The sequence below is a fragment of the Penaeus monodon genome, chromosome 5, assembly GCF_015228065.2.
Source record: "Penaeus monodon isolate SGIC_2016 chromosome 5, NSTDA_Pmon_1, whole genome shotgun sequence".
Classification (NCBI taxonomy): Eukaryota; Metazoa; Arthropoda; class Malacostraca; order Decapoda; family Penaeidae; genus Penaeus; species Penaeus monodon.
This window is the reverse complement of record NC_051390.1, coordinates 28,795,280-28,820,993: the sequence shown is the minus strand read 5'-3', so window position 1 is coordinate 28,820,993 and position 25,714 is coordinate 28,795,280. Positions and strand designations below refer to the sequence as shown.

General features: G+C 44.7%; 1 protein-coding gene across 1 annotated transcript in view; it reads left to right on the top strand.

Moving 5' to 3' along the window:
- The window catches only part of LOC119573149 (caspase-8-like), a 107,358-nt gene that overhangs the window by 71,749 nt on the left and 9,895 nt on the right, over positions 1–25,714 (top strand). The window lies entirely within an intron of this gene.

Genomic DNA, 25,714 nt, shown 5'->3' with positions numbered 1-25,714 from the left:
GTTCACTGTGTAATATTAGTACCCCAGACACACACACCCACACCATATGTTTTGGTAAGGGATTTGTTAAAAAAGGTCAAGACCCCAAAGAACTGTATGCATCGAGGTTTCATTTCGATGAGAAAAAACGGGCAGTATCAAGGCTTGAAGACACGAGCTTGGTCCCTTGCATAGGTACGACTCTCCAAATGCTCTATTGATCGAGTTCTGGCCTGTTACCTGAAAATCCGTCTATTGATTCTTGGTTGAACCCCAGGATTGGACACGCTCCCAAGGGTATGAAAAAACTCCTGTAACTTCAATGTCCTTCCCAACAGGGATCGCTGAAGGGTTCCCCAAAAAGGGCCCCAAAGTCCTGAATCTTGTCTTGGTCCGGAACCTTTGGGCCTAAGGGTTCGCTCATTGCTAAATGATAAAGAGCTCCCACCAGTACTCAAGGACCAAAAGGGATAGCAACATCGGCAAAGTCAAGGTCGGACCTTGATTTTGCCTAGTTTTAATCCACATGATTTTGGTAGTAATTGCCATATTCAGTCCAGCAGGGGGTGAAAGGACACAGCCTGCCTCACCCTAAATTAAACAGGAAAGAAGTTCAGAGACCCCCCCCCCAACTTTACACCCTTTTCATACCAGTAAAAGGCTGCTTTTTGGGGCCAAATAATCTGTGTCAAAATTTCCCCCGAGCAAAGGATCCCCCATAGTTTTTCACAAGCACTGAGTCAACGCCTTTTGGTTCGATTAGGTTGAAAAACCCCACCCCCAAACTCATGAGGGCATTCCACAATACTCAACGCTAGTTTCGGCTATTGTGGATTCCCAATAAATCCGGACGCTCCCCTCTCTGATGCCTCAGTAGGGGGTTTTTGGGTCCGTTTCAGAAGAATGTAGGGGAGAACTTTGCCTGATATGGTGCTGTAATGCACGGTATTTTCTACAATCCCCAAGATCCCTTTCCCCTTCCGAGAGGGGCCATGCCCTCAGCGGCAGAGGGGTGTACCAGACTGCCAGATGGGAGCGGACTGTATGAGTTCTGGAGGATCCCCTTGGTGCTAAAAAGAAGTGGTCAATCTCCTTGGCCCTGTACCGTATCCTGACCATTCCAGTGTGTGATTGGAGCATGGTACCCGAGCCGAACCCCATTTTTTGGGCCTAAAAGTCCGGAGAAGGAGGCTATTCTCGCTGCGGGATTAGCTTGAGCCATGGGGGCCGACAAAAACTCATAGCCAGTCGGTTTACAGCCGGATACCCCATTGAAGCGCCCCCGAAAAAGCAAAAATCTCGCGGGGGCAATTGTCTCCACAGATGTGAGTTTGGGATAGAATGCCTCTTTCACATCAAGTTTTCCAAAATCGTAGGAGCGTATACAGCAAAAAAAGAATGGTGCCAAAAACAGTTTAATCTCAAAGCCATAATTTCCCCACCCCCGCAGGATTGTACAGAGCCGAACGTTCCCCCGCCCGGGGGACCATAGCTCCCTACCTGTGGGGCCCTGCTGCCAGAGATCCCCCACAGTTTTCCCCGGGACCGCAAGGTGCCCCGTTCCCATGGGGGCCAAAGAAGCCTACAGAGTTTGATGATGGGGAAGGGTGTGACCTGGCAGGGGAGCTTTTGCAAAACTGCTCCCTTTTTTTTTAAGGGGAACCAGTGGGTGGAAATTGCAAACGAAAGGATACAAGCAATTAAAATCTACGCACCATCATTCCATCAACATGCGCTTGAAGCACCCACCCCTCTGTACATTTATGTATATAAATTTTATATAAATATATATTATAAATATATAATATTATATAAATAAATTTTATTTTTTCAAGAATTATATATATACATATATAAACATACCACACACACACACACACACACACACACACACACACACAACCCCACACACCACACACACACACACAACACACACCCAACAAATACATTATATATACCACAAAATATATACACAAAATTAATATATATTTTTCTTTTAAAAAGACATACAATTTTATAGATAGAAGATAGTAGATAATGATGATAGATAGATAGATAGATGGGTAATAGATATAATGCAAAATTTTATATAAGTTATATATTATATATATATATATAAAAATATATTGTATATTAAGTAGTATATGTAATTATTTATATATACTATATATTTACAGATCTTAAAAAAACCCCACCACATTATATGTTTACAGTATATTATATAATATAATATATATAATAATATATATATTAATAATATATATAATATAATAATATATACACTGCAAATTTACAGTATATATTGTATATATCAACATATGTACATAACGTCTATAATTTCTATATATTATATTTATATATATATAAAATATAAAGTATCTATTATCTATCTATCTATTCTCTATCTACTTATACAGCACCACCACACACCACACACACATTAGATTTATATAACACACACACGCACAGCACATACCACATGTATAGATTTTTATAACCCACCCACACACACCCACAACAAACACAACACACACACACACACACACACACACACCACACCCCCAAACACATAAAAATTATAATATATATATATATTATATATATATAAAACTTTCTTCACGAAACTGATGATACAAATAAACAAAAAAAGAAAGAAAAAAAAAATATTTTACACCTACCCCATAGTGTATATATATTATATATTATATATATAATAATATATATAATATATATATATAATATATAAGGCCGGGTGGCCGTAGAGGCGTCGGACTAAAACACTGTCACGAGGGCAATCTGATTTCGAGGGTTCGGTCACGGCCGGCGCTTTGTTCCCTTGGGCAAGGAACTTCACCTCGATGGCCACCTACCCATGGGGCCAAGCCACCCCAAGCAGTACTGGCCCCATCCCCGGGATAAAATAAGAGAATTTTACTAAAAAAGGTAACCCCGGCACTCTCCGTGGGAAGGAACTGGGACCCAAATACTACTCACCCCAAGAGCACACAACATGAAAAATACAATTAGTATCAGCTGTGACCACGGGGGTAGACATGAACCTACCTTTAAAAAAAAATATACAAATACTATATATGTATATGGTTATGATATGATATGTGTATATTAGATTGTTGGAAAATATAATAAATTATATTTGAATATACAACACAATACGCAAACACACTTCCAAACAAAAACAAAAACATACACAAACACACACACAACAACCCACACACCCACACACACACCCACACACCACCACCAACACCACCCACACACCACACACACACACCCCACACACCCCAACACACACCACACACACCCAAACACACACAACCACACTCAATCACACAACACCACACTCACACACACACTCACACTACATACACTTTTGGGGTATATTATACACAAATAATATAATATATTAATATATATTATATAATAATATATATATATATACAAATATACACACACATATGGTTAAAATTATTATTAAAATATATATATATATATAATAAAAAATTATAAAATTTCACACACATATGTGTGTGTGATATATATATATATATATATATAATATATATATATATATTATATATAATATGTATGTATATGTTATAATATATAATATATATATTAATAATTTTTTATAGTGCATATATAATATATATGTAAAAATACATAAAACATTATATTTGCAGTATTCATACACAAACCTAAACAACAAAAAACACACACACAACACACCACACACCCACAACACACACACACAAAAAAACACACACACCAAAATTTATATATATATATATTATAATAATATTAATATATAAATTTATTGTGTGGGTGTGTGTGGGTTTGTGTGTGTGGGGATATGTTTTTAGATAAATAGGAAATATACAAAAAATATTTTGCAGTATACCAAAAAAACGCACAAAACAAACACAACCAACAACACACAAACACACACACACACACACACACAAACACCACACAACCACACCCAACACACCCCACACCACAAATATTATGAATATAATTATATAATATATAATATATATATATTATAATATATATATATAAAGTAGGTAAATATATATTATATTTATAATATATAATATTAATATATATATATATAAGTGTGAATATATATATATATATATATATATTATATTATTAATATATATTATATATATTAAGTATGTAAAACCAACAAGTAGCCCACCACGCCCCCCCCCCTCAGTGATTTCCCGCCTTAAATGAGGAACATGATCCGTGCCCTATTTTCCTGAGAGATGAACAGCCCTTGATCATGTATCGTCCTACTTCTGTAAATTTAACAACCGTCCATTGCTTTTTGTTTAAACTGATTCCAATAAAAATTTAGGAAAAGAAAATAGGGCTGCTTTCTGTGTGCCTGGCTACCTGTCTAGCGAAAACGAGGGGGGGAGGTGAACGAGGGGTTTTCCTTCACTAATAAGTGATGCCTATCGTAAAAGGCTCAAATGCCAAAGATTTAGTCCCGACATGCCCAAAACAGGTATGGGAAACCATTGGGTATTTGTGAATTTCCGTTTTTTCGTTCTCCGTATATTTGCGAAAATTAAACTAATGAATGCAATTGTTTTTTCAGTATATTGAAAGTAAGTATGTAAACACAAATTCCTGCCGGGCTAAAAAACACCAAATTAAAATTTTCATAATCGAAAACTCTGGTGAAAGTATCCCCGAAATAAGCTATTACCTATAGTAATGGGCCCAAAGTGTCCAGCCCTAGTCACAGACAGCCAAAACAGGTATGGGTTTAACATTGGGGTTTTTGGGAATTCTCGTTTTTCGTTCTCCGTAAATTTTTGCCAAAACAAATAACATTAGACATTCAATCAAATTATTCCAAAAATAGAACATAATTTTTTTTTTTATTCGGGCAACAACCCAAAAAACACATCTATCAACTGCGTCAAATGACCAACAACTTTCCCTATCTATCAGAGGCGTTCACCAACAACCCCCCCCCCCCCCCCAAAAATTTTTGTAACCGTTGTAATCGTCATTTATAAATCTGCAAAATTTTGGGACTCTGCAATACTGAAAACACACACAAACACCAAATTAAAATATTTATAATTAACTCTGGTGAAAGGTATCCCTCGCCTTGATATAAAGGAGGGAAAAAAGATGCCCAAACATTAGTGACATCTCCTCTGCGAAAATGTTCACCACGGTTCAAATTGCTTGCTTCTGTCAATACTGGGCTAAAGCAGACGAAATCATCTTTGCTGCTTCGCCGAGGTGTAATCTCACATTCCGGACAATCAGACACGCGTTATCAAGGTAGAGAACATGTGAGTGAATATAATAATAACAAATCTGCAAATGGGTGTTTTTACATTATTCTTTTAAAAAATGTATTTAGTACATCATAAAGGTAATTAATTACAATTTGTTCTTTTCCTTACAGCCGGTGCAGGTCTACAGCCGAAAAAGTCGTTCACAGCTCGGGAAAATAACAAAACATGTCTACCAAGTGTGAGCGAAAGAAGACAACAAAACGACTACTCCTCACCTGCTTTGCTGGAAATAAAACACGCATGCCTCAACACCGATTTAACAGATACGTAGACGAACAACTGAGGCGGACAAGACTGTCACGACGGAATTCTGAGTTCGAGAGTTTCGAGTCCCCGGGCCGGCGCGTTGTTTCCCTTAGAAAGGAACTTCACTCGATGCCGCCTAAGCCACTGGGTGGCCAAAAGCACCCCAAAGTCAATGCTGGGTAAATAGAGATGGGACTGATAAAAAAAAAAAAAAAAAAAAAAAAAAAAAAAAAAAAAAAACACCGGGGGGAAAGCAATGCCAACACCCGTTCTAAATTTGCCAAGAAAAATCATGGAAGCCCATGATCGCCAAGGCCGCAGTGACAAATTTGGTTAGAGCGTCGGACTCAAGACTGTCACGGACGGCAATCTAGTTCGAAGGTTGAGTCACGGCCCGGCGGTTGTTCCTTGGCAAGGAACTTCCCCTCGATTGCCACCTAGCCACTGGGGCCAAAAACCAGCCCAAGTCAGTGCGGGGCCCAACCCCGGATAAAATAGAGAAAATGATTACAAAAAGGAAAACCCCGCACTCTGCGTGAAAGGAACTGGGGACCCTCCCACGTACTACCCAAGAGCATCACAACATGAAAACTAAAATTTAAAGTATCATGTTTGTGACCACGGGGGCTCAGACATGAACCAAACCGTTAAAAGAAAGAAAACAAAACACTTCTGTCGCACTTGTTTCTCGACCTTCGCAAACCAGGTGCTACCCGATAACCACATGACAGAGTGTACATCCCTTCCGCTTGGAAGCAAAGCTTCCTTACAACTATGGAAAAGCTACACCCCTCGCACATCTGCATTTGGGACTTTGGGGGTATATAGAAAACAAATGTGGAACAGGTGCAATCACAACACAAGCTTTCGCTTACGGTATATTATCATCAATAGAAGAGGTAGCATCGTGCACAGCTCTACATATAAAAGAGCTGATGCTGCTACACACTTCATTGAGAGTCTATCCCCCAAATGTTTGATATTGTAAAAAACATGCCCCGTCACCCTCTCCACATGACGGATCAAGACCAGCATGCACACAGACCGCAAAGACGTGCAAAATGTGCGGTCAGAAATTTCCGAATCAACAGCAGAAGCACAGACACCACGACCACACGAAACAACGCCATAATTACATCGGAGCATAATGCGCGCGGCTATGCAGGGTCCAAAATGCCTGCATAGCCCCTAACCATTTTATACGATCTCGGGTTGTTGCTCAAAGAGATGCAAGGTGATGTGAACATAAACGTTTTTGTGAAACAAGGTCTTAGATACCACTCCATAGTAATTAATATCTGAAATTCCTTGATAGCATGGCATTTATGAACCAAGTTCCCTCCCAAGACGCACATCGAGAGCGACGCCATTGAAATACTCACACACCTCGTGCAACACCTGCCCGTTGAAGCCAGAGATTACTCCTGACAGGAAAGGCATATTCCCTACGAATAACTGGACGATCTAAAAAAGCTGGAAGATACTTCCCTTTCCCCCCAAAAGAACATTTTTATAGTTCTCTCACGGGGGACACCGTCACAGAGGAGGAATACAGCAACGCTCTTAAAGTGTAGGAAGCTGGGCCCAATGTCGCACACTCGCCGATTTTGCTGACTGTTTATCTTCGTGTAGATGTGGGTTTGCTGGCTGACGTGCTTAGTGAGTGGAGGTCTACCCTCGTCCAAAAGTATGATCTCGACATGGTAAATTACGTTAGCCTGCCCGGATACGCCTACGACGCATTTTTAAAGATGACAAAAGCCGAATTAGAGCTCATCTCGGTCCCTGAGTTGGCACACGTAATCGAGCGCTCGGTGGGAAAAGGAGGATAACAACGTGTGTTCAACATCATACAGTGGCTAATAACCTGCTTGTTTTAACCCAAAAAGGAAAATAAGCACATACATTCTCTACCTGGACTTTGTCGAAAAAACTTCCCTATGAAAAAATCCCGAAACTGTCTCCTGTTTTGGGAAGGGGTTTGTCCAACATCGACGAAAGCGGCGATATTGGTCACTGGGCAGAGGTCGACCTGCGGGTGCCGGGGCGCAGTGGCCAGAAAACCGACGAGCTTCCTCTCCTTCCACCACATGGACATAAGAAGGCAAAACCTCTCGCCGTACAAAAAAGACTTCTCATGTCGCAGAACAGGCGGTTCCTCCAAAGAAAAAAAAAGCTGGTAGCATTGTACCTTTCTCAGAGAATTACTTCGTTCTGCTGAAACATCTGCAGCTATTAATGCAATTTGGGGTTCAGTAGAAAAAGTGCATGAGGTATACGAATTCTCGCAGGATGAGTATCTTCGCCCCTTTATTCAGGAAAACATCAAAGCCCATCACGAAGCAACCGATAAGGGACAGCAGCTGTGCTTCAAAACCCTTTCCAACAGTGTGTTTGGCAGATGCTTAATGAACCCTTTGAAAGACTGGAAAGGGCTAGTATGGTGTGCAAGACCTCTAAATTTTTTTTTAAAAAGATACGAGACCCCCTTTTCAAAAGACTCATCCCCCCCACCCAAACCCTGTAATAACAATTTCAAAAGCAAAAAACGGGGAATATGAACTACCCGCATATGTTGGGTTTACCATCTTTGGGACTGGCCAAATACAAACTTTACAAGTTTTTTATAAAGTGTTAAAGCCAATCTAAGGAGGAGAGAGTAAAACTGTGTTACCCCGACCACAGAACAGTTTTTATTCTCTCTGTTTAGACCGATAACATCTATGAAGATTTTTCAAGGTCTCCTCTGAAAGAGTGGCTCAACACTTCCAATTTTAGCCAGGACCATCCCTTTCAAAAGATCGGTTAAGGAATTGGGTTATTAAAATCCGAGACGGGGAAATTCCCATCAAAGGGCCATAGTCAAAACCCCAAAACTATTCCTTTGCCCTGAAAAATGATCTTCACCTCGGGTACAAAGGGAATTTGGGATCAAATTAAAAAATCTAAAAATTGAGATTTTTTCGTTGTTTTTCTTCATCATGAAGAGGTGCACACCTTTAATCAAGTCAGCATTACCAAGTTAAGGGACAGATTGCAACCACGTAACCCAAAAAAAGCGGGGGTTTTCATTATATGAGACAAACGTTGGTATGTAAACACCCATAAATCCTGGCTTTGGTCACGACATTAATCATCTGCTAGGAAAGGGAATGAAGGGGAGAGGAGGAGGGGGAGGAGGAGGGAGGAGGGGGAGGAGGAGGGGGAGGAGGGGGAGGAGGGGGAGGGGAGGAGGGGAGGGGGAGGAGGAAGAGAAAAAGAAAAAAGAAGAAAAAAAGAAGAATGAAAAAAAAAGAAGAAGAAGAAGAAGGAGGAAAGAGGAAGAGGAAGAGGAAGGGAGGAGGAGGAGAAGAAGAAGGAAAAAAAGAAAAGAAGAAGACGAAGAAGAAGAGAGAAGAAGGAAGAAGAAGAAAAGAAGGAGAAGAGGAGGGGAGGCGGTGTCTATGACAGCGGAGGGAACGGGCGATGCGATCGATGGACATGCGAGGGAGGGAGGGAGGAGGAGGAAGAGGAGGAGGAGGAGGAGGAGGAGGAGGAGGAGGAGGAGGAGGAGGAGGAGGAGGAGGAGGGGGGGAACGCGGAAGCGCTGACTGGCAGACAATCTTACTACTTGAGGGAGGCCAACAGCTTCTCTCCGTACATTTTCCGCGTCTTGGCTGTGTTAACACTAGAGCTGCGACTGCGAACACAGCTGAACAACAACAACAACGACGACGACAACGATCACGGCAAAAAAATAATACCAAACCGCGGAGGAAAACATCGGCGGGGAACCCATTCATCCTCTGCGAAGCGCGGGAATACAACGACGACAGCGACGATAGTGTAGTATAGAATTTTTTTTATGTAATTACATATTTATGTTATATGTTATTATTAAGAATCTACTTGTAATTCAGAGTATATAGTGATAATTGCAGGTGTTACCAATTCCGGCAAGACATACTTAACCACGAAAATTGTTGTGCATTATCAAGAGCAATTTGACTATATCATTCTATGCGGGAGTGAATCCCATCCTCTTGAAAAGGAAACCTCTCTATCTGGAAAACTCATTGTAAGTAAAGATATTATAGACCCAACCGAACACAAGACAAAACCGAGCGATCGCATTTTATATATACTGGACGATTGTTTTATAGAAGCAGCTAACAACCAAACAGTCTCGGTTATACTGGTTGTTCAAAAACGTGTTTATGAACGGGAAACACAGCCGAAACATTTCGCTAAACACCTCTCATTTTATTTTTTAAAACAGAGGGATCTCGGGCAAATTGAATGTCTGGGCAGGCAGATTTATGGCAAGAGCGAAGCCAAGCGATTTCTAGACTTGTATAAAAGGGCGGTTCTTTCAAGCCCGCGCAGCGATTTACTGGTGGACCTCGGGTGTGAAACTCCTGAAAACTTCAGTTTCGCAGTAATATTCTCTGCGAATATTTTCCATATCAAATTGTCTACCAATGGTAATCTGCAACAATTCGAAGCAAGTCCTAATGGACTTGTATGGAGACTATAAACAACCCACGCCTGAGCAGCATACAATCGCTTTTAAATGCCCCGCGAGCGCGTCTGGGGAAGAATAAATTACACTGTCCAACGTGAAAGAATATTATCTACTCAGCGTGCGTATAGCTTCTCAGACAAACGCGCAAAAAATTTCCGCGGCGTCAAACAATGGCCACGCGCCCCCGCAAAATCTTAACATGCAATCTGGCGGATATGAGCAATTTATCAAGGGCAAAACGATTTAAAACCGTATAATTATTGGTTTGCGGGGGACGTGTTTAGGTCGTTACATGCAAGTAAAAACGTTAAGAAGTAAAAATAAAACAGAAGTAGCCGGGGACTGGGATCTGTTTAAAGGGATACCGACCCATGCTAGAGGTTTAAACTCATCTGTTCCCGACGCAGGGCATGAATTTGTAAATAATGCGGTTTAACGCATTACTGCGCGAACGAAATGTGCGTTGGTATACAACGCACTCGAAAAAAATAAAGGCGAGTATTGCAGAAAGACACATAAGAATCCTGAATGAACGCATATATAAATACCTAATACTTAAGAATACACTGCGATATGTCGATGCCCTCCAGGACATCGTATCGGCCTACAACGAGCGCGCGCACGCGGGTTGAAAGGTGCAACACCTGCGAAGGTGCAACCTCATTATACATCGAAGCAGTGGCAACGTCTCTTCCGGCAAATGTACGCCCCATCCTGACCGGGATCTAAAAAAAAAGGAGGGTCATCGAGGGGGCATTAGCACGACACAGAGCCAATCAGAAGAAGGATAGATGAACAAGCTTCCTCCCCTCTCTCCCTGCGGGTGAATGCGGTACTTGATTGGACGATTCAGAGAGAGGGGATGATCGGTTCCGGCAAGGGTGGCGGGAGGGGCGCAGCGGGTGGAGCCGAGCAACCCCAAAGAGTGTTACCATGATGCCATGATCCCTCGATCGTGTGGCTTTTGCATGGGCATATAAAGAGATGCACCGCGCCCGGTCCCATGCAATCTCGGCTCGGCTCTTCCGCGTTACCGGACGGTGACGCGCCCCCATTGTTTGTTTGCCACGATGCTATGTGTTTTGCATGTAGCTTCGTGCCCTACTAGCCTACTCTTTCCTATCCGAATTTTCGGCATTAGGATGACTCTGTGACACCTTTGGTAAAAACTGGACCCCATCTTCGGCGCGGGGCTCGGACGTGGGCAGACCTTTACCTCCCGCAGGGGAGGGTGTGTCTGGGGGCCCTTAGAAGGCCGCCTTACGGTGTGCATAGAGTTGCCTTTCTTTTGTTAGGGACTGGTCTGGCAGACCATCTGATGACTGCCACTCTTTTTCTTTCGAATAGGGCGATAGGCGGGTAGAGCCCCCTTGTCAGGCCTTCAGCCAGGTTCTGTCTAATAGCAGCTGCTAGACAGAACATCAAGTTCCCGTGATAGGAATTACCTGGAAAAAAGTTAGTTTTTCTCCCTCACTGTGATGAAATAGTCTGTGGTTGACTATTTCAGAGGGGATAAAGGAACTTACTGGAACAGGTACAGGTCTCCTCTACTCTCACTGAGGTGAAACTTTGGGTGTTTCAGAGAGAAGAGGGATTCACTTTAAACTCACCCTGCCAAAAAGAACGCGGGAAAAAAGGCAGCCCCTCCCCCTCACTGTGATGGAAACAGTCTGTGGTTGGCTGTTTCCAGAGGGACGAAGGAGCTTACTGGAACAGGTACAGAACCCACCCTTCTCTCACTGAGGTGAAACATCCTTTGGATGTTTCAGAGAGAAGAGGGATCCACCTAAAAAACCCGTCCTGCCTAGGAACTCCGGGAAAAAAATGTTAATTTCTCTCCCCACTGTGGTGAAACAGTCTGTGGCCGGCTGTTTCAGGGGGATGAAGGAACTGACAGGAAAAGGTGCAGGACCCCCTCTTTTCTAAATGAGGTGAAACAAACTTTGGGCGTTTCAGAGAAAAGAGGGATTCACTTTGAAAAAAGGGTACAGGTCCCCTCCGAGGAGCGGAGAGGAACTGCCTGGAAAAAGTGAAAGAGCTCCCTTCCTCACTGAGGGAGGAGCAGAAGTGTTCCATCAATGATGTCCTGTAGGTGGAAGGGCTCCCCTCTGGGATACTCCCAGAGGTTGACACCTCCCCACGTGTTTGCCGTGCGTGGCACCCTTGTGAGCGGGGAGACGGGAGTCCTGGAGGTTGAGCGATGCCGTGCACGAGTATGCCCTGCGGCTAGCAACACGCCTTTTGGTCCTCTATTCTGGCAAGACAGGCGGCCTGATCCAGGCCCGGTCAGGTCAATCGGCGGGTCTCCCTCGGGAGGTAGGGTCAAGCAGTCATGCTGCCGTTGGTACCCACACCGTCCGTGTGTACCAGTGCAATCGGCTAATTGGCTGCGTATATCCACTCATCACCCCTGTTGCTGTTAGATATTGGTTCTGGAAATCAGCTTCCCCTTTTTGGGACTCCGTGGTAGGGGGGGGCGTGAGTGGATGAAGCACTGCCAAGTACATGGAAAAATTCAAACAAAAATCCCCCACAGACAGACCTTACTGTTGATGACCCGTGCCAAGGCCCAGACCACGGCAGCCCCCCTGAAGCCTTATGTGCTCCGGGTGGCAAAAGAAAACCCCGAGCACAGGATGACACTGTCATGCTGCTGCCAAGATGGCGGACAAGACAAATAAATCAGGTACAAACATGTCTGTCCATCAGATGTCCAACAGATGGACTCTCGTGCTGGCCCCTCCAGGCCAGCACCCAGACCAGGAAGGTCTCTGAGCCCCCCTCAGAGGGACTCCACTGACTGAATCAGGAGCACCAGCTGAAACCAGCCGAAAAAAGTGGTGCCTCCACGAGCAAGCCCCAAAGCCGAAAGGGCGGACCGAAACGGCCGAGGCCGGAGTCCGACTCTGATGGCGAGTCTGGCCCCCCAAAGGGCGTTTCCCGCAATTCAAGGTCCCCGTTAAACCCAAAGGGCTTCGACAATGCCTACCAAATGGTAAGGGCATTGGAGAGCCAGCGTAAAATCGGCTGTCGATCCGGTTGCGCGAGATCAGGGCATGATCATCGTGCCCAAAGATCAAGCCACCCTTTGTTTCCTGCAGGAGAAAAAGGAGTAAAAAGATGGGGGGGAAAGTGAGCCTCTCGCCACGGGAAACCCGAGGAGAAGAGAGTCAAGATGGTGCTACTTGGCTTCCTCAGTCTCAACGATGTGGAGGTGATAACATCACACCCACAGGTCGTGGAGGCTTCCCGATTGTCGAAGGGAAGACCCAACCAGGCAAGTCCTGGTGACCAGAAAGGTACCCCAAGTTTCCACCCTTGATCTGGGAAACTGGGGTACCTACAACCTACGCACTTATGTGCCTGAACCACTTCGGTTTTTCAAGTGCCAGAAGTATGGACACCACCAGGCTAACTGTACAGCCAACCCAAAATGTGGTGTCTGTAGCAAGGCACACAATACTGAGGTGTGCATCAAGGACATAAAGAAGAAAAGAAGGAAACAACAGCCAAAGCCCCTAACTGTGCCAAGAGGCATCACGCCTGGAGCCTGGCTTGCCCCTGTCAGGAAAGAGGCGGCCCTCAAACGGAAAAGAGGTTGCTAAGAAGCGACCGGGACTTTGTTCCTGCCCCCCCAGGCACCTACGTCTGGGGGAGGAACAAAAGCGAAAGGTTTCCCCGACCTCCTAAGAGGAAGGAAGCTGCCCCCCAGCCGAAACCGGAGATCTCCGACAATCAGGAGTTCCCCAGTAAAGCAAGTGCAGAGGAACCACAGGAAGAAAGGTTCCAACAGCACCACACGGTCCCCCCCAGACCCAGAAGACATGTTCTTCGCGAGGGGGACATGTCGATCCTGATCACTGCTGTGGTCCCCAGCAGTGGCAGTATCCTTGTCCAGGCCCGAGGAAGAGGCGGATAAGGCAGTCAATGTTGCCATGACAACACTGAAACAGACCGTGAAAAGAATAAAGGGAAGGAAATGGAGAAGGCCAAAATCAGCCCAATCCTCCCCTCAGCCCAGGTCGAGACTCCCCTCCCCTCTCCAAGCCAGGCTATGCCCTCACAGGCAGAGCCTAGCCAGGCTATGCCCTCACAGGCAGAGCCTAACCAGGCTGATTCAGTGCCACAAGCCGAATCAAAAAGAAGCTGAGCCTGCCCAGGCAAGGCCAGCCAATGCACAGAAACAGCCTGGCCCGAGAAAAAAGCCAAAGACGAAAAGTCAGAGCTACCAAAGGCTCTCCCCCCAGTGGATCCAGGGGTAGCCTGACAGCCGAAAGAGAGTCCTCAAGCAGTGAGGAAACTCACAATGGAGTGTCAGACTCCGACCGTCAACCCGAATGTGACGATGTCTCTGATGTAACTATCAATTAGTAACATCATGACACACAATCTGCAGTGGAACATCTGTGGCTTCTCCTCAAGGAGTGCCATCCTCCACGCAATAGTGCGATCAAGGAGCATTGACATCGTCATGCTCCAGGAGACTTATCAGCGGAAGCTGTTCGCTTCTCAGGGTATCACGTCTACGCGCTGCCACGTTCCGATGGCAAAAGAGGCCTGATGCCCCCGGTGAAGGCAACAATTCCCTGCTCCGCAATAGCCGATGCACCGCACTGTGGAGAAGATGTTGAATCTCTTGCCGTCGAGATTCAAATGGCCGGGGGACCCCTGAAATTGTACAACGTGTACAGCAGGCCACACTGTAGTAGCTTAGACAAACAGCCAGGATGTGCTTCCGCAGCACACGACCGAGTGATCATAGGGGGAGACTTCAATGCAAAACCACCCCATCCTGGCTCCCTGCAGGGCAAACCGGATGCGGCTGGCCGTCACATAGCCAACGTGCTCGAGACATTCCCGAGATCGCTCTCCTCAACAGCCAGGAGCCAACGCATGTGAGAGGAGGGGTCCTAGACCTCACCCTGGCCACTGCGACTCTGGTGGAGAGGGGTTGGCTGGCGTGTCGATGAGACCGTCACTAGGGACCATTATGGCACTTAACAACCCTCATGGATAGTGGCCCAGCCGAAATAACCCGACCGAATCCGAGATGGAAAACAGACAAGGCCAACTGGCAGGCGTTCCAGAGCGCCTTGGGCCCCCTGTTGAGAAGCATGAACCACACAGAGCGAAAATGTGGAAGTGCTACAAGCCAGACTTGTAAATGCCATTGATGAGGCAGCCTCACTGACCATACCCAAAACTCGGCCTGGGTCCAGGAGTCATAAGGACGCCTGGTACTTCAATGACGAGATTAGGGAGGTCAACCACAGGGTAAACATGTGCCGAAAACATTTCCGAAGGCAAAGAAAACCCCGACAACCTAGCCCTCCTAAGGGAGGCGGTGAGGGATGCCAAGGAAAAAGCAGCAGAGTGAGGCAGGAAAAGTGGCTGGAATGGTGTGAGTCTTTCAATCACCGTACCACCCTCTCAGAGCTATGGCAATGGGTCAAGCGAGCCACCAGCCGCTCAGCCCCGAGATGCACGCACCCCGACCCCCAGGCAGAGGCCAACAGACTGGCGCAAGAGTTCTCTGCGAGAACGAGCAGCGACAGTCTGCCCGCCGAACTGAGGGCAAGACAAGAACGACTACAACCAGACAGACTTGCTCACATCAGAGAAAGGGCAGCTGAACCCCATAACTCAGACGTTATCTTTTCTCTGAGGGAAACTAAGGATGCACACAAAGCCAGTTGCAACTCAGCCCCGGGCGATGACGGGATCTCGTACCCCATCATCTCCCGCCCGGGACTGGTAGGTGAGCTTGCCTTCCTGCAACTCATCAACAGGTCCTGGGAAACTTCCACTCTACCCAGAGCTGGAAGAGGGCTACCATAGTTCCCATCCTAAACCAAAGGAGCCGGGGGAAATACCGCCCCATCTCTCTCCTCAGCTGTCTGGCCAAGACTGCCGAGAGGATGGTACTGAACCGGCTCCAATGGAAAATGGGAGCCCCACACGAACAACCTCCAGGGTTCACCAGGGGGATGAGCACAGCGCACAGCATAGCACGCTCTTGAGCACAATAAACACAGGCGCATCTGTGCAGTATTCCTTGACCTGGAGAAGGCTTTTGAATTGGCAAGTCCCTTTCCATTCAGGAGAGCCTGATCCAAAAAGGAATCAGAGGTAAGCTCTTGGCTTTGGGTAGGTGACTACTTTACGAATAGAACAGCCAGAGTCAAATTCCAAGGGCACCTATCACAGCACATGCCACTAGAAAATGGAACGCCACAGGGTGGGGTTCTCAGTCCAGCCCTTTTTAAACACTAATGGGCCTGTATCCTCAACATAAACCTCCAGTGGGGGGGCAAGATCATCTCCTATTGCAGACGATCTTGCTATATCTCCACTGGAGCACACTGCCTAACAAAGCCCAGCGTTGTCTGGACTTGGGATCCGAGGAGTGTTGCAGGACAGGACTAAAAAAAACTCGCAGCCCAAAACCAAGGCCATGGCTTTGAGACAGAGAGTTCAAGGCACAAGTCTGAAAAACCAGGGAATGGACTTGGAGTGGGTTCAGGAATACCTGGTACCTTGGGGTAAGGATAGACCGGACCCTCTCCTTCCGCCAGGAGGTCCAGTACCTCTTGACCGAACAAAGGCAAAGACTGTCTGTCATGAGAGTAATGAGTGGGAAGACGCATAGGGGCCAGACACAGAGTACTAAGATCATTTCTACGTACATGCTGTCAGGCCCATTGTAGACTATGGGCCCCCCTCGCTCTGATTGGCATCAAGAGAAAATATAAAGACCGATTTGGGGACAGTCCAAAACGAAGCCCCCAGGGTCATTCTGGGTGCCCCAAGGTGGGCGAAGGTCCTCAACCTCCTAGTGGAGACAAACCTTTCCCCTTGGCCTCACGAAATTTATCTAACGGCAGCACAATTCTTATCAAAGGTCATCCAGGCCCCCCAGGAAACAAGCCCAAGACACAAAATAGTCAGGGCGCCTAGAACAAGATAACGAGCTGTTTGCAAACAACTCCTGGCTGTCTCACACAGCCAGGGTGCTAATACGCCATCAGCTAAAGAACCACTATGGCCAAGGGCATGGACTCCCCCCACCCGACTTTGTCGAAGCTCCGCCGTGGGCACAAACCTCGATAGAGTTCTCGGTCATGAGACTGGCAAGCAAAAAGAATGAATATTTTACGCCTAGCCTAAAGGCAGGAAACCCAGGGGTTCATTGCAACCATCCCCCCCTCCCGGGGAGCCTAACATATACACAGACGGGTCGGTCGATCCCTTGACCCACACTGCAGGCGCCGGCTTTGCAGCAAGGGATGCCACAATATCCATGAGGGTAACAGACAACGCCTCCTCGCTACAGGCAGAGGTAGTTGCTATCATGGGGGCACTGAGGGCACGCGTCCCGGAGAAAAGGACACGTGGTCATACACACAGATCCAAAGGAGCCCCTCGACTGTCTTCAGCAGCGTTCAACCCCCTGACAACATCTACCTCCTGACAACCATCGGCACAATAACACAAAGGATGCTGTCAGGGTAGAAGAATTATCATAAACTGGGTTCCCAGCCATATAGGGATCAGAGGCAATGAGCTTGCTGACAGATTAGCCGAAATCGGGCCCGGGGGATGCCCCCAAATCCCATGATAATACATCAGAGCCGAAGTTTACTTAGGAGGAAGTGTACGGTGGCGGCCAATCCTTCCTCCTGCAGCTTCACAGAGAGGAAACGAGACATTCCCTCGGCCCGCTGGTACTCAGATGCCACAGGCTATGAACCATGGCACTCTCTGAAATAAACAACAGAGTACCGAAGTCATTCTGCATAGAATGCGCCTAGGTTTTCCACTGTGCAAGGCAGATCATACAAACCATAGAACGTGAAGAGAGGTGTTGCATGCATTGCGGCGAGCCGAACGCCACACTGAAACACTACTTGGAGAATTGCGTGCACACGCAATTCCTAAGACAAACCCCACAGAACACAGCCGTTCGTGCTGGTAAAAGATTATGCGAGATGCTTACACCACGGCTACAGGAGCGCCTGCTGGCAATCCCACCGCCACGGTAAGCACCGAGTGTCAGACCAACAAATGAGACAGTCATAAAAAGCTGACACAGGCCGGGCCCTAAGTGAAAGGCCCGGCGAAGCCAGAACTTCGCAAATTTTCAAGCAAGCAAAGCAAGCAAGCAACGACGGGCATTCAGAACCTAAAAGTAGGGGATACTGGGGCGCATCTCTGCGCGTTCCCGCACCGACGTATTTCGCAAAGGTTACGAAATACAAAATACTGAGGAGATATTTAAAAACCAACAGATTGATCGGCGACAAAACTTAAACAGGTATTATCTTGAAGATCTAAGCGGTGAAATGATACAAGGCTTGTTTACCGCGAGGAGCTCATTCACTGCGCTGCCAAACTCTTATAAGATTTTATCATCGCGTTGGAACAAAAAACCCAAAAAGCAAAGAGAGTACTTCGTTCACTGGATCGGTTATCCAGACCAAATTTAACTCTTACATTACAATTGATGACATGCATCCCGGACCAAGACAAAGGAGTCCCTCACGCCGCGACACAAATTTACGTGTTAAAACCTATTTGTTCCCTGAAGCCCAAACGACGCTCTGACTTTATATTGCAGTTAAATAAAGAACAAATTGGTTGCATTGCTGAGGTGTTTTCAAACTTTCTCAAGAAAAAACAACAACAGAGAAGAATATCATAAAAAAGTAAAAAATTTGGGGGGGCAATTAAGTCAGTGTCCCTTAAACGAAATTGCAAAAATAAAAAAAAATTTTTCCTTTGCGGCGGGGGGGAATTTTCTCTCTCTGCTGCTTCCCCGCTGTAAACGCGTTCTCTCCCCTAATTTAACACAAAAAAATGAAAGAATTTTTCTGGTTCATAAGTCCATTCGATGGTCTCAAATCGTAATTCTTCATCTGAAGCATTACTAAAAATTATAGCGATGACAAAAAGTCTTCCCCGAAGCTTTGTCAATATGAAGAAGTAAGAAGACCGGGGGGCTTTTAGTAAAGGGGAGGGAGCGCGAAAGCAAGCGAAAGTATCCCTGGGGATGCTTGAGGGCCGGGGGCCGGGGCAAACTGTGCGGCGCGGTCGTCGTCGGGGGCGCGGCGGGGGGGGTGTGGGAAACCCCCCACTGGGAAAACTGACAATTATCCCCGCGTCGGAAACCCGAGGAAGAAAGATAAAAATTCATCGGAAAGCGCAACACAGCGGTTGTCCCTCCCATCCGAAAACAACCTCAGACCCATGGGATGAGCTCGGGCAGATACAAGCACCATTTTGGGTTGAATATACTCGATTTTATTAAGATATGGGATCTTCTTCGTCTCCCGTTTTCTCTAAAGGAAAAAAATTATTAAGTTTATTGCACAACTTTGCTCCAATACCTCCGAATTGGCGTAATCCGACTGCCAAGCGATTTCCGGGGGAAAAAACCCCTAAAGCAGGCGGGAACATGAAATTAGCCCTACGGTTGTTTTAAAATCCTCACAGAAAAAGATGCTGGAACCCTTTACTAACGCCCCTAGAAAAAAAGGGGGTTTTTTCAAACAAGTGTAGTTGGGGATAGTAGGTGTAAAAACATGAGCAAAAGCGATATATTTTTTAGTGTGCATCTTCGCGGAACAGCGGCAGCAGTAACACAAGTGAAAATGAGCTACAGTGTGCTCCGGATAAACGCGAAAGGAGGTGATCGTTTAAAAACCGCGCAGTACAAACACGACTTCACATCGTTTGGGAGACATACCAAGATTTTTTGAAAACAGTTGAACAAGCTTCCAACAAGAACGATAAAACAATTAAAACCCCTGATCATGCATCGAAAAGACGATGCAATTGAACCTTCCCAAAATAGAGACGACTAGCAGGTAATAACATGTGGAACATGGGGGGGTAGAAACTGGGGTATAAAACGGGGTGGTACGCAGCGGGATACACACGCGCATAGACATCGTTGGTTTTGTACACGAAAGGGATCCGGGGGCCGAGCAGGGTGTCGAAAACCCGCGAAAAAAAAAAAAAAAATACACAGTATTCTGGACGTTCCCCCCGCGACATAAAAGGCAAGCCAAACAGTGAAAACCCCCCCGATATCGTACCCTTCGGTTATAGCGAGGGCGCTTTTCCCCCGCCCTGAGCTGAGCGGGAAGACTGCAGTTTGTGTTATAGCAAATGCATGGCGGGAAGACGCATAGCTATTTCGGGTTTTGTTAGAAAAGAGTTGCACATGGGATTTCTATAGATTTTGAGCCGGATTTTCCCCCACCTCAAGACCCATTACGGCCGATCGAGTCCGGGGGGTACCTTAGAGCCTCTATTGTATACCAAATTTGTCATTTTGGCCCGGGAAAAACCCGCGGATCATAATCAGATTGCCTAAAAAATTAGATCTATTTACAGACAACATTATGGGGCCCGGATGTCGAGTGAAAAAGTTAGACAACGCGAGAAGTTGGAGGGTCTCAACTTTTTGTTGACGACCCGGTGATATGAACTTTTAATAAAATTTTTATTCCCCCTTTGAAAAAGAAGGGGCATTGGAGCCATTCTATTTTGTTCCCCCAAAATTTTCCCGCCCGCGAAATTTTTTAAAAATTCCTGTTTTTTAAAATTAAACAGAAATGCGTGTTCAACCAGAACCGACATCTTTTCTGGACATGGTACACGCAGCGAAGGCGACAAGGAGAAGATGATGACGAAAAATTTCAGCGAAGGGTTAAAGGACGACACCCGGAAACATGCGAGAAAACGGGGGACAGCTGCAGATGAGAGGGTGGCAAGGGGTGAAGGGGGAAGATGATGAGACCAAAAATATTTTTTTCCCCTTAAAGTTATTTAAGTCTTGTTGCTTTTGCCTAAAAAAACGAAGTTTAAAATTTCCCGCTTTTGTATCACCCCACTTTTTTTATAAAATGAAAGAGTTAAAGAAGCTCTCAGTCTGTTGTTGGTACCCACCCTGGAGACGTAACCAATAATATACATTTCGAGCAATGCTCGAAAAATGTGTTTTTGCAAAAAAAATCACACTCATTGAAAATGTTTTACCCCCATTAATGTTTGATCCTTCTTTGGTTATGAGTTGCGTGATTAATTTTTTGAACCCCCAAAAACCCCTTTCAGACAGGCTAATGATGCGATTTTTTATCACTTGTTTAGTATGTGATAAAGATCCGCATGTCTCGAAGTAAAATCTTAAAAAATGTTCCGACGTTTAACAGTTGGGGGGATTTTATTTTTGTATATTCGGATATTTTGTTTCCCTTTTCGATTTTCCGGGGAGCAGGGGGGAATATTCGATGCTTTTGCTTTGGGGGGATCGAGCACAAGGTGTAACCTGTGCTCATAAAAAAACTTTTAAAAAAGATATACATTTAGTGGGGTGCGCATACAATCAGAACGGGTATCCATTAAATTTTGAGGAAGGGAATTCGTTACGCTTTTATTGCACATAAAACCTTTCTAAGCCCCTGCATAAAAATACACCGTCATTAGCATTTTTGCTTATTCTACAAAGGAAAGCCCTTCCCCTATATTTGATTTTAAGATAAAGAGAAACAGGGGAACAATACTCATCATGTATGTAAAGCGCCCTTTTGTCCCCCGACGTAGATGGGTTTAGAAAGATTTTTTAACAAGGAAGTATGCTTTAAACCCCTTGAGGAGGGACTTTTAGAATATGGAATATAAAAACCCATGATCATTATCGACGAGGAGCAGGATTATTTTCCCTTTTTTGGGGAAAAATAGGCAAGAGGGGGGTTTTTAAATTCCCTTTGTTTCTAAAATGGTTTTAAACCTGCGCTCCTCGATTTTTGGGTTTGGGGGATTTTGACAATCGAAGAGGGGGAAAAACGAGTTAAAGTCCTCTATGAAAAGAAGAATGTGGAGGGATCAAGCGGGGATGCCAGAGCGATGAGGGGGGGGGAGGAAGGGGGGGGCAGAAAACGAGTTTAAAAGATTAAGATCCGCCCCCGTTGTTCGAACTATAAAAAAGATGTCTTTTCTCTGGGGTAGTCAGTTTTATCCAAATTGTTGCTGTGGCATAATATTGAACGAGAAAGTTAGAACATGGAAAAAAAAATAATCAGTAAAGAACCAATCTATCTTAACGTTGCCGGGGTAAACGACATCTTCCCGGGTCAAACGGTGGACGGGCAGTTGGGATAGTGGAACGCTTGAAGTTACGTATTACCATTTAACGCCGGGATAAAAGGGCAATTATGAAATTCGCCGAAATTTTGGTGGCGGTTGGCCAAAATTTTTACGGGAAACCCCCAAAGGGGGTGTTAGAAATTTAAGGGGGCCCCGAGAAAGGGGATGGAACGACGTTGGGGAAAGACGATCATGCAGAAAATGTAATTCTGCTATGCACTCCTCATCAACTGTTCTGTGTACTTTAACGGGCAAAAGGGAGAACAAAATCCCCAATAATTTTTCATCCCCGGGGGGTTTGTAACGAGCATGTTGCCCTCTCGAAAAAAAAATTAGGGAGAAAATGCATTTTTCCCGAGCCTTTGATATACCGTAAAAAATTTGCAGATTTTGAAGTGCTAGCACACGCAGGGAAAAATGAATGAACGGGTAAAAGCTCAGGATTTTATTTAGGGACCCTTATTGAGGGGTGTAGAACAAAGGACGATCTTTTAAAAAAAAGTTTTCCAGAGAATCGCATGAGTTTTCTACGACAAGTTTTTTTCCCAACAACGCCCGGGAACATCAACACTTAATCCAACGGTGAAAAAAGATACCGCAAATTTATTTACCAGTGAAGCCCAGAGACACCAAAGAGTACTTGGGAGATCTTTGCAACACGCCCTTCGGCTAGGTGTTTTTTAAAACGCTCATAAAACTTTTTGTTATAAGAGTCGTCAGACACAGCTTGCTATTTACACCGTGGGGGGTTTTTCATTTCCCGAAAAATATATCGGGTTTAAGGTTTAAATTTGGGGCTTACTTAGGGGACATACATTAACCCTCTGCATTCGGCATAATCATCTGAGTAAACTCTTCGTCACCGTCAATAACACCTCTGTGTACAATATAAGCACGACTTTCCCAGTGCAATGCTCAGATTTGTACTATCTTTCGCTGAATGCATTAGGCTTAGAAAAGGGTCATTAAATCAACAGAGATGGATTTGTAAACGGTTAAAATGAATACAACTTATTCTAAGATAATTTCTTAAGCACAAAACCTTAAAGAGTCTCGTTTTTCTATTTTTCAGTTTCCAACATTGGTAAGTACTTTTTGAGTTTTTCTTATAACCCTGTATCTGTGCCTCATGCGATAATTAAAATATGTGCAGGTTTTTGCATACATTGATAAATAACTTTTGGTAAGCTGAAGTGCAAATACGCCGATGCAAGTCGGTAATGATGTATGCAGAACCTTTAAGTAATTACATTGTTTTTTTCTATATTTCAGTGAAGTCCGAAAACATGATTCCAAAGATATATGTTATGTCAAACTTTGGCGAATCCAGTTCTGCAGTTCCAAGAGTAAGTATACTGATATTATTTTTAGTCTTGTGCGAATTGTCTTGGCTTTTATTTGTAGTTGTGTTTAGTTTTTTGGGAAATCTGATTGTCTTTTTTAGTGTTACAGATCAAGGAAAAAAGGGCGAGGTGGGTCTTTTCTTTATTGAGAACGTTGAGCCACAACCTGCTAAGAAAAGAAGGATAGTGGTGGACAACGAGCAGAATCAATTGACTACGCAGTCCGAGTCCTTGTGAGGAAGGAACTGAAACTATATTGTTTGATGAGCTTCGCCAAAAAAGACCAGCTCCATTATTACTCAGTCCCCGATCGCCAGCATATCGACCTGGTATAATGGCTAATACCGAGGAATCATTTGGGGTTTTGCGAGCCCTTTTTCTGTTCCTTTGCCTTCTCCTATACATTGCCATGATAAATTTGAAGGAGGTCGTGACCAGAGGTTAATGAGCAGACAAACAGTACAAGAGACAGTGGATGCCTTGTTTCACCTGTCAAGAAGAATAGACAGAGGAACTGGGACTCCAAAAAACACTGAGCCAAAATATGCCCCCACCCGGACAATTGACACAGTCAATGATGTTGATTTGGACATCACCACAATAAAAAAAAAAAAAAATATATTCTAGTTTTATGCCCTTTGATTGAGATGGCTACTTATGTTTCCAATAGTTACTTTCAATATATGAACAAAATAATGGAGAATTTACAGAAGGTATCGGGCATATGGCTTGGATGTCGCTAGAGTAAAATATATGTTCTAGATTTATGATCCTTTGATTTGGGGGAGGGGGGTTTTTGTTTTTGGTGAACGCCTTGATAGATAGGGAAATAGGTCAAGTTGTTGGTCGCTTGACGTAGTTGATAGATGAAGATTTTTGGTTTTTTGGCCCGAAAAAATAATAAATATATGTTCTAGTTTTGGAATCATTTGATTGAAAGTCAAATAGTTATTTGTTATGCTTTAAAAGGACGGAGAACGAAAATCGGGAATTCACAAATACCCCAAATGTTCCCGATACCTGTTGTGGCATTTCTGGGACTAGGTCTGTGACACTTGGAGCCCACTTACTATAGGTAAAAGCTTATTCGCGAAGGGGCGCCAATTTTTCTCACCATGTAGCTAATTGGTACAAAGTGAGAAGATAATTACCCGAGTACAAATACACTTTCGCAGAGATGTTAGTAATGTTGGGCATACCATTTCCCTCCTTTTATATCAGAAAAAAGAGGGATAAACCCTTTTACCAGAGCTTACGATTATGAATATTTTAATTTGGTGTTTTCAGCCTGGGAGGAATTAGTGTTTACAATAATTATGTGCAAATATGACGGAGAACGAAAAATCGGAAATTCACAAATACCCTAATGGTTTCCGATACCTGTAGTGGCATGTCTGGGACTAAGTCTGGAGCCCCATTTATGATAGGCAATCGCCAATCGTCTCACCTCCTCCCCTCTCATTTACCGCTTTGACAGGTAGCCAGGCACACAGAAGCATGCCATATTTTCTTGGGCCCAAACTTTTTTTGGAATCAGTTTTAAATAATAAGCACATGAGTCGGTTTACGGAAATAGGACACATGACATGATCAAGGGCATGTTACATCATCTCACGGAAGTAGGTTCATCAGTAACGGACGGAAGTCACATGACCAGAAGGGGGGCGTGGAGGACTTGTCCGGTTTTACACTACTCACACACACACGCACGCACCCACGCACGCACGCACGCACGCACGCACACACCCCAAACCACACACACACACCCCACACACCACACACACACACACACACATATATATATATATATATAATATATATATATATATACAAACTCTGTACAAAAATATGGAATGAAAGAAAATAGCCAGAAGACTGGGTAAAATCAGTCTTTACTCCCATACCTAAAAAAGGTGACGCACTCCAATGCAACAATAACAGGACAATTGCATTAATAAGTCACAGCAGCAAAATTTTGTTGAAAATTGTTGCTGAAAGAATGAAGTTGAAGTTAAGAGAGGAAATTGCAGACGAAAAAGCAGTTTGCCTGGAAAGGGTACAAAACCAATTCTAATTAAAATGTCATGAGAAAACAGGACATCAAAAGACCTATACCCGTGTTTCATCGATTAGTGAAAGCTTTT